The sequence below is a fragment of the Ambystoma mexicanum genome, chromosome 1p, assembly GCF_040938575.1.
Source record: "Ambystoma mexicanum isolate Mex_15411 chromosome 1p, UKY_AmexF1_1, whole genome shotgun sequence".
Lineage (NCBI taxonomy): Eukaryota > Metazoa > Chordata > Amphibia > Caudata > Ambystomatidae > Ambystoma > Ambystoma mexicanum.
The window spans coordinates 557,984,496-558,002,444 of NC_090921.1; positions in this window are offsets into that span (position 1 = coordinate 557,984,496).

Here is a 17,949-nt window from a genome sequence, read left to right on the forward strand (position 1 = left end):
TTTGAGAAGCTGATAGGTAAGTCCATTTTGGCCTGCCGCTCTGGAGATTGAAGACTTGGTAATAATTTCCAAAACGTCCTCCTCCTCCAGGGGCAAGTACCGGGGGACATTCTGTCGCATAACCATTTCTTCTGGACGAGGATTCTCAAAATGTTTAGATAGATAATCAAACTACATACAAAGTCTCTTCTTTCAGAGGGCCTGATGCGACAAAGAAACAATAAAGTTCCTCTCCTGAGGGCGTGGCTAACTGCCATGTGAAGAGGACGCATCCCTGGCGAGCTCCGTAGGAAGTGATCAACATTTGCTGCCAAATATGAGTTTTTGAAGCACAAAAACCCTGTATGTCGCTACGATCGACGCTGGAACATCCGTAGACCCACCTGGGGAAGCTCCGTGGCTTAGAACGCCCAGCAGAGACCAGGACGCCGTCCGACATTTACCGCAGAGCCGCCAACTAAATGGCGGCTGACGTCTAAAGACCAGCACTGCACAGAGACCACCAACGAGGAGCCACAGACCGAGCCGGAAGAGATCGCAGAATCCGGGGTGCTGAGTGGAAACCCCCGCACATGGCCAGCGGTTGGCGCTGAGAGGACACCACTGCAGCCGGCGGGCGAGAGCAGCGCTCCATGTGACACAGACAGATAGACCCTGGGGCCCCGTGTACAGAGCTTCCCCCGCAAAGCTGGACAGAGCGCTGTGCAGGGCCGGCTGTCCAGGAGGACCGGAGGCCCGCATCCTGGGCGAGGATGTCGGGTGTTAGGCCGCCCGGTGCCCGTAGATGATATTGCCTTACCCGGGTTGGGAGTGGTGTGGCACAGCGGCGGTGAACCCAGCCGCCCACCCGGATTGAGGCTAGTCTCAAGTGCAAAGTTAAGTGGGAACACGAATTGAGACTGGAGTTCGAGGAGAAGGAATGGGAACGCATCGCCCACTATCACAAAAAGGTCTCCAGGAACGCCCGATTGCAGCTCATTCAATTTTACATACTCAATCGGGCGTATCTTATGCCAGGGGTGAGCTCCAAATTCAACGGGGCAAGTATCATTGAATGCCTTAAGTGCCGCGAACCCCGCGCGGACATGACACACATGTTTTGGGGATGCAGAGTGATACAATTCTTTTGGGTGAAGATAGCTGCTAAAGTGGCGGAAGCGGGCATAATACTGGATGTGCAAACACCTGCGGCATGCATCCTGGGCAGCTACAAAAGAGGGAAAAAGAATAAGCCCCTTAATAAACTGAAGGACCTAATGTATATCTTGGCGAAAAGACGCATAGCCATGGGATGGAAGAGCATCAGAAGTCCTAGTATCCAACTGTGGTGGGAAGACCTCCGCAAATGGACAACGGCAGAAACTGGAGCATGGGAAAAGGCACTACACGGACAGAAACTGGACACCAGCGAAGACCTACATCAATGGGTGGCGATCACGACGTCGCTATTAAACCCCAGGCAAATGGAGGACGCTTCAAGTAATACAAACAGCTCTTGATCGCAGTTTGGCACGAACTACATCAAAGAAATGACAATGGTCTTGAGAGGGGAGGGGAGGGTGGGATGGGCGGGGGGATATATATATGGTTGTATTAGTGTGTTTTGTGTTATTAAAACCTAATAAATATATATTTTTTAAAAAGTTCCTCTCTTAGGATTTTACATGTACACAATTTCTCAGGTGATTCACTATTCACCTCGGGTCCCCCTCCACCGGGCCCAGACCCACTTTAACACAATGTTCTCAGAATTTTCACATATCCAATTTCTCAGGTGGTTCACTGTTCACCTTGGGTCCATCTCCGCCTGGCTCAGACCCACTTTGACACAACATTTTCAAGTAGTCTCCCTCCGCCGGGCTCTGACCAATGTATCTATTTTAACACAAACTTTCTTTACTATCAATATCGAAGTATTTCGACTGTGCGTTGGATTTTGCTTGACCCGTCGCAGGACCACTTCGATTCACAATGCTTTACAACTCTTTCACTTCTCCACTTCTCAGTTGGATACCTTACAGAGACCTTCGTTTGAGCAGCCATGCGTTGCCGGACCACTCTGTCAAAGGTATCATATCTGGGTTTCAAAGTTAAATAACTCATCAGCAGTTCAACTTTACTTTTACTTGTGTCTTTTATCACATGCATTTCAAACAATGGTTATTCCAGCGCTCCACATACAATGTTGCCGCTTGCAAACTTGGCTTCAACACAGACCGGTCTTGTATCGGTCTCCCCAACTCACCTGCTGTGTTGATTTCACGGATGCTGCTTTGTTCTTGGAGCCAAGGATGGTACCAGGGCGGCTGTTCATTCTCCCTGCCTTGATTACTGACGCAGGAGGGCCCCAGGTATCTCCGACACACAATGCAGGATTCTTCAGCCTGGTTTCCTGGTCTTATGCTTTCTAATCTCTTCTTGAAAATAACGGTCAGAAAGGTCAAGAAATTTCCCTCCTTGCGATCCCCTCCTGTTCTGCCGTCTTTCAGCTCTCGTTTAGCTGCTGTCTCGAAACTGCTGTTTCCTCATGTGCTTTGCCTCACTCAGAGTGCGCTCTCGTGCCCCACCTTTTATCCATGTGGGGAAGCTTAATGGGAGTCAGGTATGTGTGATGGTCAGTAATTGCCTGACCATTGTATTTAGACACTTCAGGTATACTGCTCGGGTGTTAGTCTGTTTTCTCCAATAGTGGGCTGCCCGTGTGAAAGTGTTTGTATTGTAAAAGGGGCGGCAGGTAGAGTTCCTATGTATCCTACCTGGTAGGATGGGGTAAAGGTGTTATAGGGAAGGGGTTACAGCGTCTCACCATCTGGTGTCCCACTCCCCGAAGACCTCTCACCTAGGTGATCCTCCCACACTGCAACACTGGTCCACCCCCAGGAAATGGATCCAAAATGGATAGGTGTGTCATGGCCACCTGGATTACAGATCCCCGGGGACTAGTGGGTGAGACACCTTCTGGTTTCTCACATGGTCATCAAGCCTTATTCTCAATTTCTAAAATCAATGGTGCTCTGGTGGCAACTCTAGTTTTCCTTGATGTGCCCTTCCCATCTTTGAATGGGGTAGAAAATTGAGGGTTGGTGTACCCTACAGCAGGCTAAAGAGTGTAGGGCCCATACAGGTGGTGGAGGTGGGGGCTGTTACTTTTCTGTCTGTCAGGGTACTATCTGGGACAATGGGCCTCATTACAAGTGCTCCGGTCCGGAATTAACGCAGCTGATATAACCATACCGGCCCGGTTTCCGCGTCTGCCTAATCATGACCTGCGAACCGGGAAATAGCACCACCTCCAACCGCTACCGCGGAGTTAAAGCTCCCGTAAACTCCGCCTGCACGGAAACTCCTCCATTGCCAGCAATACAAAACACTGCGAGCATCACAACTAGCGCGGACATGGAAACACCGACAACAAAATGGCAGTAAAACCGTGATCACGGTGGCGGTACCGCTGCCACAGTGAACATGATGTTAAACTGTGCCTGGTGTCCTGAATCAGGCCACAGGTGCACCAAATCAGCCCAGCTGGACCCAGCAGGCCACTGGGTGCATACAAAAGGACCACACCCAACCCAACTCAAAACAGAACCATGCAGGCAGCAGCTCTAGTAGCATTGGGACTGGGCCTACTCAACCAACAGGCAGCACTGCACATGATGGCAGTAATGTTGCAGAGGAGGAGGAGGCGGAGGCGGAGGCGTAGGAGGCGCAGGCGGCAACCAGCTAACCCTGTACCCATGGCAAACCCCATTGTCCAGCCGGCAGCACCCCGCAGGCAGCCTGCAATACCACGCATCAGGGCCTCACCCTGGAACCTCACTCCAGGACAGATCCACACATTATACCGGCTGGACCGTCCAACAATCCTGTACATCACTGGCCTGATAGAGGACGACATCAGCAGCCACATAGACACCCCCACCGCCACCCCCCCTCCTGAAGGTTGTGTCTGTACTGCACTTTCTTGGCACCGGTACCTATCAACACACAGTCGGTGAGCTGCACGGCCTATCACAACCCTGTTTCTCAATAATCCTGGGTCAGGTACTGGATGCCCTGTTGCGCCATGTGTCTGAACAGATTGCCCTACCCCGTACCCTCCCCCAGGTGATTGCCACCAAGTTGGCCTTCCATGCCGTAGCAGGCATGCCAAATTGCATAGGTGCACTCGACTGCACCCACATTGAGCTGACAGTACCACGTGCAATTGAAATGGTGTTCCGCAATAGGAAACAGTACCACTCACTGAATGTACAGATGGTATGTGATGCGACACTAGTGATTACACATTGCTGCGCACGTTTCCCGGGCTCAAGCCATGACTCAATGGTACTGCGGAATTCAACATTGCCACGGTACATGGAACGCTATGCTGGACAAAGCACATGGCTATTGGGTGAGTACAGCTGCCAATGCTCCGGACCTGTGTAAGTGGGGTGTGTGTGTGTGACCAGGGCAATGAGCTACGTGAGTGGGCTGCTGCGACTGCACATGCATCACCCCCCGCCCATCCACTGAATAGACAGCAGAACCCACACTTCACAAAGCAACACATGACAGGTAGCCTCAGTGTGGCCGTACACACCCTGCCACCTGACACACACAGCCTGAACTCCCGCTGGCAAACACACATGGAGCCACAGCAAACCCCACCCGCCCCATAATATGCAACACAGCACTCACAATGCACATGATGGCTGTACATGAGACGTCCTGCATCTACTATATCATCACTGTGGAGTGACCCTGCCATGTGTGCACATCACTGCACAATGCCATACTCACAAGCCACATGCACACCAATGCATTGGTCAATGTCCAGCTGCCAACCCCCACTATGATGGCCATAGAAGATTAACACCCATCAGTGAAAACACTGCATGACACATACGCATGAATGAACAATGACACAAGATTGCACTGCATCTGATGAAGACATGATACTACCAACACTGACATGTCTCCCACATCTACATCCCATGTAGGAGATTCCGGATATGCACTCACGCCATGGCTGATGACGCCTGTACGGAGGCCAAGGAACAGGCATGAGGATGCATACAACAGGGCACATGTCCGCACACGTGGCATGATTGAGAGGACATTCGGACTACTGAAGGCCCGGTTCCGCTGTTTAAGCAGATCTGGCGGATCACTGCTGTACAGCCCAGTGAAGACGGGTAAAATTAAGCTTGTTTGTGCCATGCTGCACAATCTGTGCCAGCGCAGGAACATTCCAATGCCCCCAGACGGAGATGGTGAAGATGGGGATGGTGACGGAGATGGGGATGGGGATGCGGATGGGATGGCACAACCACCTCCTGGGGGACCACTAGATGGACAACGAGCACGGGATGCACTGATTCGCATTTACTTTTGAGAGACAGCACATCCACAGCATTTCAGGGATATGGTGATGCCACTGAATGAATAAAGGGTATTTCCGTGACCAAATTGTAATTGTCCCTACGGGTCGGCCATGTGTTTTCAGGCATGGATCTGTCGATCGTAGAAACATTTCCTATGGACCTTACCCGGCTTTTCATCCACTAAACAAACAATAAATCAGGCTGCTGTGCGCCGACATTATGTGATAATCCTATCACTTGCCCCATCGCCCTGGCTGACCTGCTTTTGCGGCACTAAATCATATCCCCCGCCCCTGAGCCTGACATCAACAAAGCATTCATATTCCCCGCCTCTCTCCGTGACGTTACTGGGCTGCGTAGCCAAACGCGCCCAGTCGACTTCTACGCGACTTCACACAGAACCCGTAAAACAACACAGATCATCTCACAACACAGCGCGCCACAATTCGGAATATGAAACTGTGGTTTAAAAGCAAACAGCAAGATTGTACAATTGGTAAAGTACATTTATTTGACGTCAAATGTTTAGAGAATATTCAGCGAATCGCATTTGTCTTTGCTCTCGATCCGCAAAAGTTCATCTTGAGTCACGCGCTGTTCCTTTGCGGTACACAGGGTGTTGGTTAACAATAAAAGAAGCACTATGGTTGCACTGATAATCACAAGGCTGTTCCAACAACGAGGCACTACCCCACCGTAACGGTTGGTATGTTGATTCTAGCCGCTAGTACCGCGTAAGGGCATATTGGTCCTTGCAGATCGTCCCATAAAATGGTCAGGGTGGTGAAGTTGTTGACATGGAGCTGCACCTGGCAGCTGAAGAACCCGTCGGCCGGCGTCTGGAAATGATGGCATTGGCAGTAGGGAAGGATGTACCTGTATTAAAAACATAAATTAGTCTCTCCAGCCGATCTTCATTAAAATTATTCATTTCATTTATTGGGCCTGAAACTATTTGCTAGCGAGGATAGTGCAACGGAGTATGTTACATTATTCCCACTAACCCACCCCCTCTCCTCCGCCTTTTTCAGAGCCGCCTGAGCGCCAGGGGACCACTTCGGCGTTGATAGTGCGCGGTACAAAATGCCACATTGAACGAACAAGTCCAACTTAACCGGCCTTTAACGCTATGCTATTGTTAATATATTCCGGAATAAAATCATCTACAGGGTTACTTACATTACATTTGCATTTTCCATTGTCTAGGCGTAATGCAGTCCCTAAATACCACTCCGTCTGTGCCAACGATCTTTCTTATAGTGAACAAACATGAAAATCAGTCTCGTTTCTGAAATTTCATCCTTATCATCTCTTACGTTATTGCACCCCTCCTTCAAAAGAAGTCTTTAGGCTTTAGGCACGGTGCCTGTCTGTCAAGGTCAAAAAACAATAGAACCTTATACTGCGAGTCGTGGGCCACTCCGGCCCGCGAGCAATAAATCGAAGCAGCTGACCTTCACTGTGAACGTGCATACATTCTTACTTTGCAACATTCTGTGTAAAGCCATCCCTGAGAACTTGAATTCTATACTCCATCTTTGTATATTGTCTGCGTGCTTTGCAGCCCTAGAGAACCATAAATATGGAGATAATTGTCTGTTTATGTAAAAGTGATATTTATCGTTTTTTTAGTGGACGAAAGGTCGGGTCAGGTCCATAGCAAATTTTACTACGATCGACCGATTAATGTTTAAAAACACATGGCCGACCCGTAGGGACAATAAAAATTTAGGACCGGAAATACCATTTAATTGTACTGCATATAAAATGACAGATGTCCACTCATTATGGTACTTTTCAAAGGTGTTGTATTTTCGATAAACCAGGTAAGAAAGTGCATTGGGTAGGTAAGCTAGCGAGGATACACCCGTCCCCACCCACCACCCAAACGTACACACCCCCAACCAGGCCCCAAACAACTAACCCCCTAATGGACCTCCCCCACCACCCAAACGTACCCACCCCCCTACACCCATGGTGTCCCCAAATGTCATGTTGACTGGCATCCCCACATGCCACTATTTGCGGGTGCACTTATGCAGTGCCGTGTCCTTGCTGGCGGCTCCAATCACCCGACTAGAACGCCTCCGTGTCCTGGCAGTGGAGAGCTGGATGGGGTGGTGCTGGCTGAGGTGACTGTCGGTGTGACTGTGGGCAAGTGCCCTTGAAACGCCTGCTAGGCTACCAACATTGACTGAGCAATGCTGGATTGCACACTGTTTCCTTCCCTGACATGGCGTGCCAGGGTGACAATGGTGGCCGCAAATCGTCCAATCGACCTGGAGAGCCGCCGCACCGACGTAGCATTGCTCTCACGCTGCAGCCTGGCCTCCTCCCGCTGATGCACGGCCTCCTCACGCTGCAGCCTGGCCTCCTCCAGCTGACTTTCCATCAGCTGCGTCAGGGTGGCCTGTTGTTGCTCAAAGTGCTGCAAGTGTGTACTGAGCTCAGACATGGAGGGAGTTGGGGAGCGCATGGGGCTGTGCAGTTCTTGGGGGCTGAACTGTAGGTCATGGATGGGTGACACCTCATCCATGTTGTCCCCCTCACCCTATTGTACTGCTTCGGCCTGCATGGCCGGGCCACTTCCATCACTTGATGCAGCCTCCTCAGCTGTGCAGATGGGCTGCGAATCATCATCCGGGGCTAGGGTGAGTGCCTGCATAGGGAAGGTGGCGTATGCTGGTGTGCCTGATGTAGCCGGTGTGCCTGATGTAGCCGGTGTGCCTAATGTAGCCGGTGTGCCTGATGCCGCCGGTCCTTGTGTGCTGGAGCAGCTAGCATCATCCTCCTGGGCAGAAGTGCTGAGTTGGGCGCGTGCAGGTGGCCGCTGCGTTGCCTCTTGGCCGTCGCTGTCACTTGTCTCGACTGTGGGGCTACAGAGGGCATGCTGTTAGTTGTGTGATGTTACTAGATGTGTCCATCACATGCATCCAACATGATAATCCATGACCACTTGCATGTACACACTTGTGACTATTGATGCACTCAGGTGTGTGTGTGTCTGCTTTCAGTCAGGCACGCACTGTGTGCATTTCCAGGGTTCATGCTTTGGGGATGTGTTACTTGTCATCTGGCCAGTCAGTGGGTCCATTGGGTTACTCCTGCCCTGTTGGGGGGGGGGGTATTGTGAGTGGGTCCATTGAGTCACTCCTGCCCTGTTGGGGGGGGGCATTGTGAGTGGGTCCATTGGGTCACTCCTACCCTGTTGGGGGGGCATTGTGAGTGGGTCCATTGGGTCACTCCCATTCACACTTATGGCTTTGTACTATATGCACTTACCAGCATGTGCAGGTGGGCTCACTCCTGCCTCAAGCCTCTCCTATGCTGTGGATGCCTTCGAGGTGCATGACACTGCTGCAGCGCTCCTCCCACGGTTGCAACTTGAGAGGGGATGCAGGGCCTCCACCATTGCCAGTGCTGTGTTGGCGGTGTGCAGTCATGAGGTTGCGCACCCGGATCCTGAGGTCATCCCACCTCTTATGGCAGTCCTTCACAGAGCGTGTGGTCACACCGACCACTGTGCACTTGCGTGCTGCCTCCGCCCACACCTCCTTGCGCCGTTGCTGAGTAGCACGCCGCTGGTCTGCACTAAAGAGCATTTCCGCATGCTCAACAATGTGGTCCACCAGAACTGTGAGCTCAGCCTCACTAAAGCGTGGCATTCGCTGTCTGCGTGCTGGTATCCTGGATGCCATTCGATGAGTTGTCAGTCTCAGGGAGGTAATCTGACCTGTGGTGTCTGAGGATGGCAGTGGATTGTGCTTTGTATAATGGCTGCCTCTCTGTTTCCGTTTTTTCCCACGGTCATGCTGTTTCCGCTTCCGGTGTTTCAGTGTCGGCGGGGGCGGACACGGGTTTAGCACTGTTTTCTGTGGCGTAAAGTCCATGTGCGTGGGTGTTTACATGACGGCGGTGACTCCGTTTCCGCCTCGGTGTGTTGTGCGCGACCCAAGTGCCGTAATCGGCCCTTATTTCCGCAACCTTGCGGTCGCGGAAGTGGAGTAACCGTCGTCACGGAATCACCAGATTCTGGCACGGCCGACTCGTAATGAGGCCCAATGTCTTTTTCCACAAACATTTTCCATAAATCAAATATGCTCTGCCTATTTTTCAACTGTTTGTCCTTATAGGTTGACAGCCAATACATGTGCATATGTTTTAATCCATTCTTACGTTTGTACTCTATTCGGACCATGGTTTAAACAATGTACCCACAGTTCCCTGATCCCATTCCTTATGGTACTTCACTACCTTTTCCTTATATTCGGAAGCGCTTTACACATGTGCTCCAATAGTGTATTCATACTACCAGGTGTCAAGGCGCCGTCTTTCCTGTGGTGCCGTGCTTACCTTGCCTGGAGGATCCGCTGGTGTTTGGGGGATCACCTCCTTCGGGGGGTGCTGCAGCATAGTCCTCCTCGCCAGCTCCTTCTCATGGGGGCTGCCATCTTGCCAGACGCCTGCATGTGCGGGGGCCCGGTGGCAGGTTTTACGCGCATGCACGGTTCATGGTTGCTATGGGAAACCCAACGAAGCCATGGAGACCCGTTCTTGAGCAAAGATACTTAAGGGGAATTTTTGCTACCATCTGTGCGTCACAACTGCCCATTCATTTTTGTGCTTCTCTCTCTGCTTATTCTTGGACAGCTTTTTGCCTTACCTAGTTTTCTTGTCCCTCTCCTTGAGGACACTCTCCTGTCTACTCAGTACCCTCGGACCTATTACCAGTTCTGGGTCCATTCTTCATCTCCATTTCCTGGCTGCCTGTTTCCTTTCTTTATTTTGGGAGCCCACGTCAGTGTTCGCCCTGTCCTGACACCACGTTAATACGTGGATGGTCCCCTCCCGTGGTGTTGGGAGAGGATTTCCAGTCTCTGGCTGAGTCACTGATTCTCGGACTCAGGCAATCTTCTTTCCCATACTATCCCGAGACCGGAGTGGACACCCGCACCGGGAGGAAAGAGGATCGACGAAAGTCAAAAATTACAATTACAGATACGTAGGAAACCCGGGGGCACATCTTGACAGGTTGCCACGCGTTAAAGACCCATTGGAGCCAGACATGGAAGCCTTGCAAGAACTCAGGGATGAACTACAAGCTGTACTCGCTGAAGTCGCCTCTTTGCGGGCCGAGAATGCCCAGCTGAACGATGCCCACTTAACCACCCCCTCAGAAGCCTTAAGTGAGTCAGTAGTAGGCCATACCAGTACATTGAAGTACGATGGAGACTCCAGAAAACAAACAGAATTCTGCAATCATTGCACCATTCAGTTTATGCTTCGCCCAACCCATTTCGCGACTGATAAAGCCAAAATAGGGTACATCATAAGTCATCTGGCTGGCAATGCGCTGGCACGGGCAGTACCTTTCGTATCCTCCCATAGTCCTCTAATGAAGCGGCTTCAGCTCAGAATCAATTGCTGGAATTGCAGCAAGGGTCCCACTACTGGGCAGTAGTTAGCCACTTAATCCCTATGGCCTGAGGTAACTCAGCTCACCCTGTTGCACAATGGGTTGCGGGAGGAATTTAAAGACGAGCCAAGACTGCTTTACAGGGCTTGCTTCATCAAGTCATTCGGATTGACCATTGTCTCACCGAAAGAAGAGCGGAACACCGAAGAACAGACTGGATTAGTCCCCACGTGACCCTACCGCCAATGGGGCCTTCGACCACATCGGGGGAGAACTCAACTGAGCCGATGCAGATCATACCATGCGAAGTCCGTTATCCGAGGCTGAGCGGCTTCGGGCCAACCGTCTGTGCCCGTATTGTGGGTCCTCTGGCCTTTTCCTGGACACTTGCCCTGTATGCCCAGTTAAGCCGAATGAAGGGAAGCAGACGGTGGGCCCTGTCTTACCAAAGAATCATCTTCCCAAAGAACCTGAATGTTTAATGCCTCCTACTCGGTTCTTTGTTCTGGAGGTCAGTCTGATATGGGGATCCGGACATAAAAATAAAAAAAAACTAGTTGTACTGGCCCTATTGGATTGTGGGGCATCAGGAAACTACATTGATTAATCCTTTGTACTACAGAATGAGACACCTAGGAAATCCAAAACATACAGGAACGACATTCAGGTTATCGATGGTATGCCTTTGTCTTCTGGACCCATAAAGGACCTCACCACCCCTTGTGTGTCTCCGTCAGCCCACATACTGAAGAGCTTTCATTCAACGTCATTGCCTCACCTGTGTATCGAGTAGTATTGGGAATACCGTGGCTCAGAGGCGTTGCTAGGGGAGCTGACGGGGGTATAGCTCTGGGTCTTTTGGTTGTAGCCCCGGATAGAAGCTCAGGGACTACAACCAAAAGGCTATAGCTAGCCCCGAATCCCGCCAGTCCCGAAATTAGCTTATCCCCTGACATTTTCCAGACCTAGCAACACCCCTGCCGTGGCTCATGACAGACAAACCAGCAATTAACTGGACCTCACAAGTTTTGATCGTTTCCTCCAACTACTACACCGTGCATTGTTGCTCCATGCTTCATCAACCAACAGAACAATTTCCTGGAATAAAGGGAGTACCTGAATCTGCGGTTCAACAAATATCCTGTTTGCCATTACCTACTGAATACTACCAGTATAAGGACATTTTCCAGGAACCCGCAAGGACATACTTACCACCTAATCAGAGTTTTGATTGTGAAATCAACCTGGTTCCCGATTTTATGCTGTCCAACAGCTGCATATACTCCCTCACAGTGACCGAGAAAATTTAATTGAAAATATATCTTACAGACTGCTTGGAACACGGATGTATTACACCTTCCAAATCCCAGGTCGGGTCGCCTTTGTTCTTCGTCTCTAAAAAAGAGGGAACTCTCTGACCAGGTATCGATTATCGCCATTTGAATGAAATCACGGTAAAAGACTGCTATCCTCTGCCTTTGATTAAGAGGATATTGGAGTCTTTACAGGAGGCTTAGATATTCAACAAGCTCGATCTACGTGGGACATACCATTTGGTCCGTATTCGCCCAGGCAATGAGTGGAAGACTGCATTTAAAATACTGTTCGGACACTATGAATTTAAGGTCATGCCTTTTGGGCTAAGCAGTGCCCTGTCAGTTTTCCAGCAGTTCATGGATTGCATATTCTCCTATCTCATTGGGTTTTCCATGTGGGTGTACCTTAATGATATCTACCTGTCAAGATAAACATATTGCCCATGTTCGGGAAGTGTTACACAGGCTACGGCAGAACCATATGTTTGCTAAATTGGAAAAATGCCAATTCCATGTGACCCAGATGGAGTTCCTGGGTTATGTGATCAGTCCTGAGGGGGTTCATATGGATCCTAAGAAGGTACAGGCAATCTTGCATTGGAAACCTCCACACGATCTGAAGTACAGTGCTACTTGGGATTCACAAATTACTACAGGTGTTTCATCCCGAACTATGCCCAGGTAACTCAGCACCACACTTACTTGCTTAGTACCAAATGGCCCTTCCAATGGACAGAGCGGGTGACTAGTGCTTTTCGTGCCCTACAGAAGGCTTTCACTACAACTCCTGTGTTACAGCACCCTGACAACACCCTACCATTCATAGTTGAAGCCGATGCTTCGGATCAGGCTTTGGGCGCCGTTCTTCTCCAGACTGATCCCCACTCTCATATTGAATTGCCAGTAGCCTATTTCTCGCGGAAATTGTCAGCCAGTCAACACGACTATTCCATAATCGAAAAGGAGCTGCTTGCCATCAAAGCTGCCTTCGAGGAATGGCATCAACATCTGTTAGGAGGTCTGTTTAAGGTGGAAGTCCAGACTAGCCGTCGGAATCTACAGTTTCATCGCACCCAGCAATGCAAGAACTGCATGCAGGCGAGGTGGGCATTCTTTTTCCTTCAGTGCGATTTCCTCGTTACATACATCCCGGGAAAACAGGACAGAAAGGCTGATGCTTTGTCTCGTTCCTTGCAGTTCGATGAGAGGGGGGAATCCCCGGGGTTTGTGCTGTCCCCTGTGAAACCTTTACTTGCCGCCGTACAGCCTTTGTTGGATCAAATCAAACAGTTTGGCACACACAGGACCTGAATTAATAGAGGCGTGGTACAAACTGCACAAGCGGATATAGACCTTGACCAACGCAGAGAAACGCTGCGAGTTCCTCAGTAGTCCCCTTGTCCAATACTTAGTAAAGATTTAGACATGGACAAGGTAGGAACAAGTTTATGCCCCCACTAATGTTAGGAGGGCCTTTAACAATCTGTACAATGGGAAAGAGGACAACTTTTTCTTTGTTGGCATATGGATCAAATCAAACAGGCTACTGCACATGATCCTCGGATCATGGATCCTCTTCATGGTTAAGACACTTGCATACATGATGGATTGCTATTTTGCAATGAACGCATGTATGTCCTAACACTTGTTCTGCAACAAATGCATGCATTTCTGTTGTTGTGGACTGTTTCTCCAAAATGGTCCATTTTGTGCCATTGCCTGAGCTTCCTACGGCTACACACATGGCTGATGTGTTTTTTCTCTCATGTATTTCGTTTACATGGCCTTCCCTCTAAGATCATTTCTGACCGGGGATCCCATTTTACATCCCGCTTTTGGACCGCATTATGCAGACTCATCGGGGTCACTACCGCTTTCAGTTCAGGGTACCAGCCACAGACCAATGGCCAAACTGAATGCACCAATACGTCTCTCGAACCATATCTGCGATGTTTCACGAGTGGTATGAAAACTGACTGGAGTTCCTATCTACTCATAGCAGAGGCGGCCTACAACAATACTGCTCATACTAAAACCGGGGTTAGTCCCTATTACTGTTGCATGGGATATCATCTGGTGGTTCTGCCCATGCAAGCTGTAATTCCCGGTCCGGTGGTGTCTAGCAACGATCTGGTCCTTCGTCCACAGGCAATACATTGCACAGTGTCCAGCCATCTCATGGATTCCAAAGCCCTGCTCAAGACAGCTGCTGACAAGCATTGTTCATCGTTCACCGGAGAAAGCAGCTCTTAAGGGCTACACCTGCATTCCTTTTAGTATTTCTGCAATAGCGTTCTTATCTTGCACATCCTGGGAGCTGGTCTATAGGCTGTATTGCTTCCGAGTTCATCGTCTTGATGACTCTGTGAGATATTGGACGCATTCCCTAGCAAATATTCTATGCCCTTTGGCTTCCCTTTTCAGTACACTACAGGCATGTACTTGCTCCATATGACAGCATTTACCCCTGCCAGATAGGCCAGACAAAGAATATGCAAGGAAAGGGATGTGTCAGGCACAGAGCTCACATATAAGAAACGGGTTCCAAAGAGGGATCGCATGACCCATTCTATCAAAAGGACACAAAAAAGTATAACGCCTCAACAAACGTATGCACCACAGTCTTCCTCAAGCCCATGCTCTGAATGTCCAACGATAGTGAGGAGAGAAGGTACAACTACACATGGAGAAACAAGTAGACACAATGGGCTTTATTGGCAAAGTGTGGAACACAGGCTGTACATGGCAAGAAGCAGATATATCTAAATGGCCAGTGGATTGATGATTAAAAAGGGACCAAATAAACGTGTGCACAACTTCAAAGGAAGCGAAAGTGGAGGCCAGAAAATCGACCAAAAACCAAACATGACTGCCCTGCTTGCACCACATAGCAGAAGAATGATGCTGATTGGCAAAATGCAATATGATATCCTGCTCCATTGTAAGTTAAGGAAAGGTTATTTCATGAATGGCACCCAGTAAACATAACAGACCATCTGCTGCTTGTACTACACGACTGGAATGACATCTTGTCTGTTAACCCCATGGGCAAATGGACAACATTGATATAGCATAATATTTAACAAATTATGGTTCTATGTTGTACTATCACACACTTCTGGATTAAATAACAACTGTACTGGATCTGTTGACACCACCAGTTGGTGGCCACTTCGTTATTTATTGTATAGAATAATTATCTCATTCTTTATGCATTTAGCAAGAAAGACCCAAACCAAACGGACATTTCTTACAATATTGACAATGTGGTAATACCACTGTGTACCATCCAATTCAATTCAAAGGATTAAACTCAACAACAGTGCACATGTTCTATCATTCGTGACCCAATGTTGACAAATGAACGTGTGCTCTCCAGGGAAAAATGCAGCACTGGAGTATCAAACAATGTACAATGTGACATAAAATACAGAACATCAAAACATAAAAGTCAACACTATAATGTTTCGGCCAAGTGTAGCTATTTCTTGAAGCTTTTGGTAGGGATGGCCTTCTTCAGGACAGGGGAGAAGTATTCTCGAAGTCTGTGGGGTATCTGTCAAGGGACAATGACAGAGGGGAGTGTGGGTTAGAACCGAGTGTGACCTCAGGGATAAACTATTTACACAACTTAAAATCCAACTAGGATATTCTAATGAATAAAAACACCATCCCCGAGGGGACGCTGATCGACCACTTATCGTCATGTGCATCTGCTGAAGTAAGTATTCATGAAGTAGTCCCTCTGTAATTAATGAGGGCTGTATTCACATTCAAACTCCAAGCCCAAATGGTGGATGTTTGACTAATCCTCTTTCTGTCTGTAGATTCAGAAAAATAAATAGAAAGAGGGGATAGACCCCTGTCAGGGTATGGGTGCGAGATGTTCAGTAGACTCTGAATATTATCGGAATGGAGCCTTACCTCCAAAGCATGTCACTGTGCACTTTCGACCTACAGTCACGTTGACTACCTGGGCGTATGTAGTTCGCTGTTTGTACTGTGTTCAGTAAGGGCAAAACACATGGGAGACCATTGTCATTGAGAACTCTCCACGTCAGTGTCTAAAATTATCTGTGTAATTATCAGTTTCTTGGAAATCGGGGTATTTCACCCCGCCAAACTCCCTTTCCTCTCCCGCTGCCTACCTTCCCGGCACAAAGCCTTTTTCCTCTACCTACCGCAACTCCCACCATGGACACACTAACACAGTCACACAAATACGCACACACTCACATTTACCCACTCCCTGACCCTACCCTTCCTCACCACAAACATTACTCACACACACACAGACACACATACACAAAAACACGTACCTCTGCCACGAGCGACCACCGTTTTTCAACCGTGTCATGCGTGTCAGCCCCTTCGTGCACTCGTGTCCATCGTGGGATGTTGGGGTGTGACAATTGGATTTAGAAAGACTGCTCTGAGTGGGCTCTGAGCAGTCTTTCTAAATCAAACTTTGTAATTTAATTTTTATATATCCACTCCACACCATTTCTGTCACATTTGACGTATTTTTCATAGTGGGAAAATGTGACATTTTTATGAAGGTGTTTGCCTCATTCATGATAACTTTACAGTCATTGGAAAGTGGTACATACACAATGACATCAAGCAGTAGCATTTCCAAGGTTTTCCCACTGTTCCAAGGAAAGGGAATATCTAGCTGGTTTTGTGAGATGATTTGTTGGTTGGTTGCATACTGTACATGGTCTTACATATTTCTTCAGACAAATGGCTATCAGTTATGCCATGACAACATGTGGAGGGGTGGGAACATTGCCCCTGGAACAGTTGCTTCCGAGTTATGGCACCACACGAATACCTTTTGCCTGAGTTTTGGTTGCTATATGAGTAGCTGTTGTGTGTAGAACAAAAGGTTATATTTCATAACTACATCTGAAGGCAGTGTCTCATTAATAGACAACCTGTTGTATTTCCTCTAGAAAATGCACTTCTACTTGTAGAAAATAATTAGGTGACAATACATTTAGCCAGTTAACGTTATTACACCCGATGGACAGATTGCTCTGTAAGAAGGCATCAACAACAGGATTTTGTAATCCTAGTAGATTGGGGAAGTCAAAGTCATAAAGCGGTGCGGTAGAGTTTCAGACATTCACCTCAAGCTCACTTGAAGAATCTAGATTCCCATGAAAGAATGCCTACAGTGTTTTTACTTAAGATACTGTTCTTATGAACTACTTTTTGTCTGGCTGTATCGTTTACCTTTGTTATCTTAGCCCCGGAAATCTGATTCCCTCACAGCTCACAATGTCATCTGAGATATCTTCATTGCCTCAGAGTTGCTGAGAGGGGGCTTCAAACTTTTTTCTCTTCTAGTATATACCTCTTGGAGGACCTCTGTTACTCTTTCAAGTCCTTTCTGTGGTGAAGTCTATGTTAGGAATTCTCAGGTTTATTTGAAAATCCCAGGCTTCCCCCAACTTTTGTAAGATCCCATCTCTTACCACCACATATGCTGGTCTTTCTAATCCTCCATGTAATGCTTTGGGATGTTCATTCCAAATCCCAGAAAAAGGGAGGAATTTTATTGAATACAAAATAAATATGTGGTTTATGGGTGGGTGGATTTAGTATTAAAATGGAATTAAAAGATGGTAATCGTCGAAAATTGTGTTTCTTTAAAATTGTGAGCAGTTTAAATTTTGAACAAACTACACAAATAATAATTTTACAAAATTGAGCTTTAACTTATTTTTTACAACGACTTACCCACTGACAATATACGTTGTCGATTTTACCTTCAATTCCCCGAATTCAGCGGTTTCATCGTATATCCATCTGCCTGTGAAACTCCATCCCACCCAATTTTACA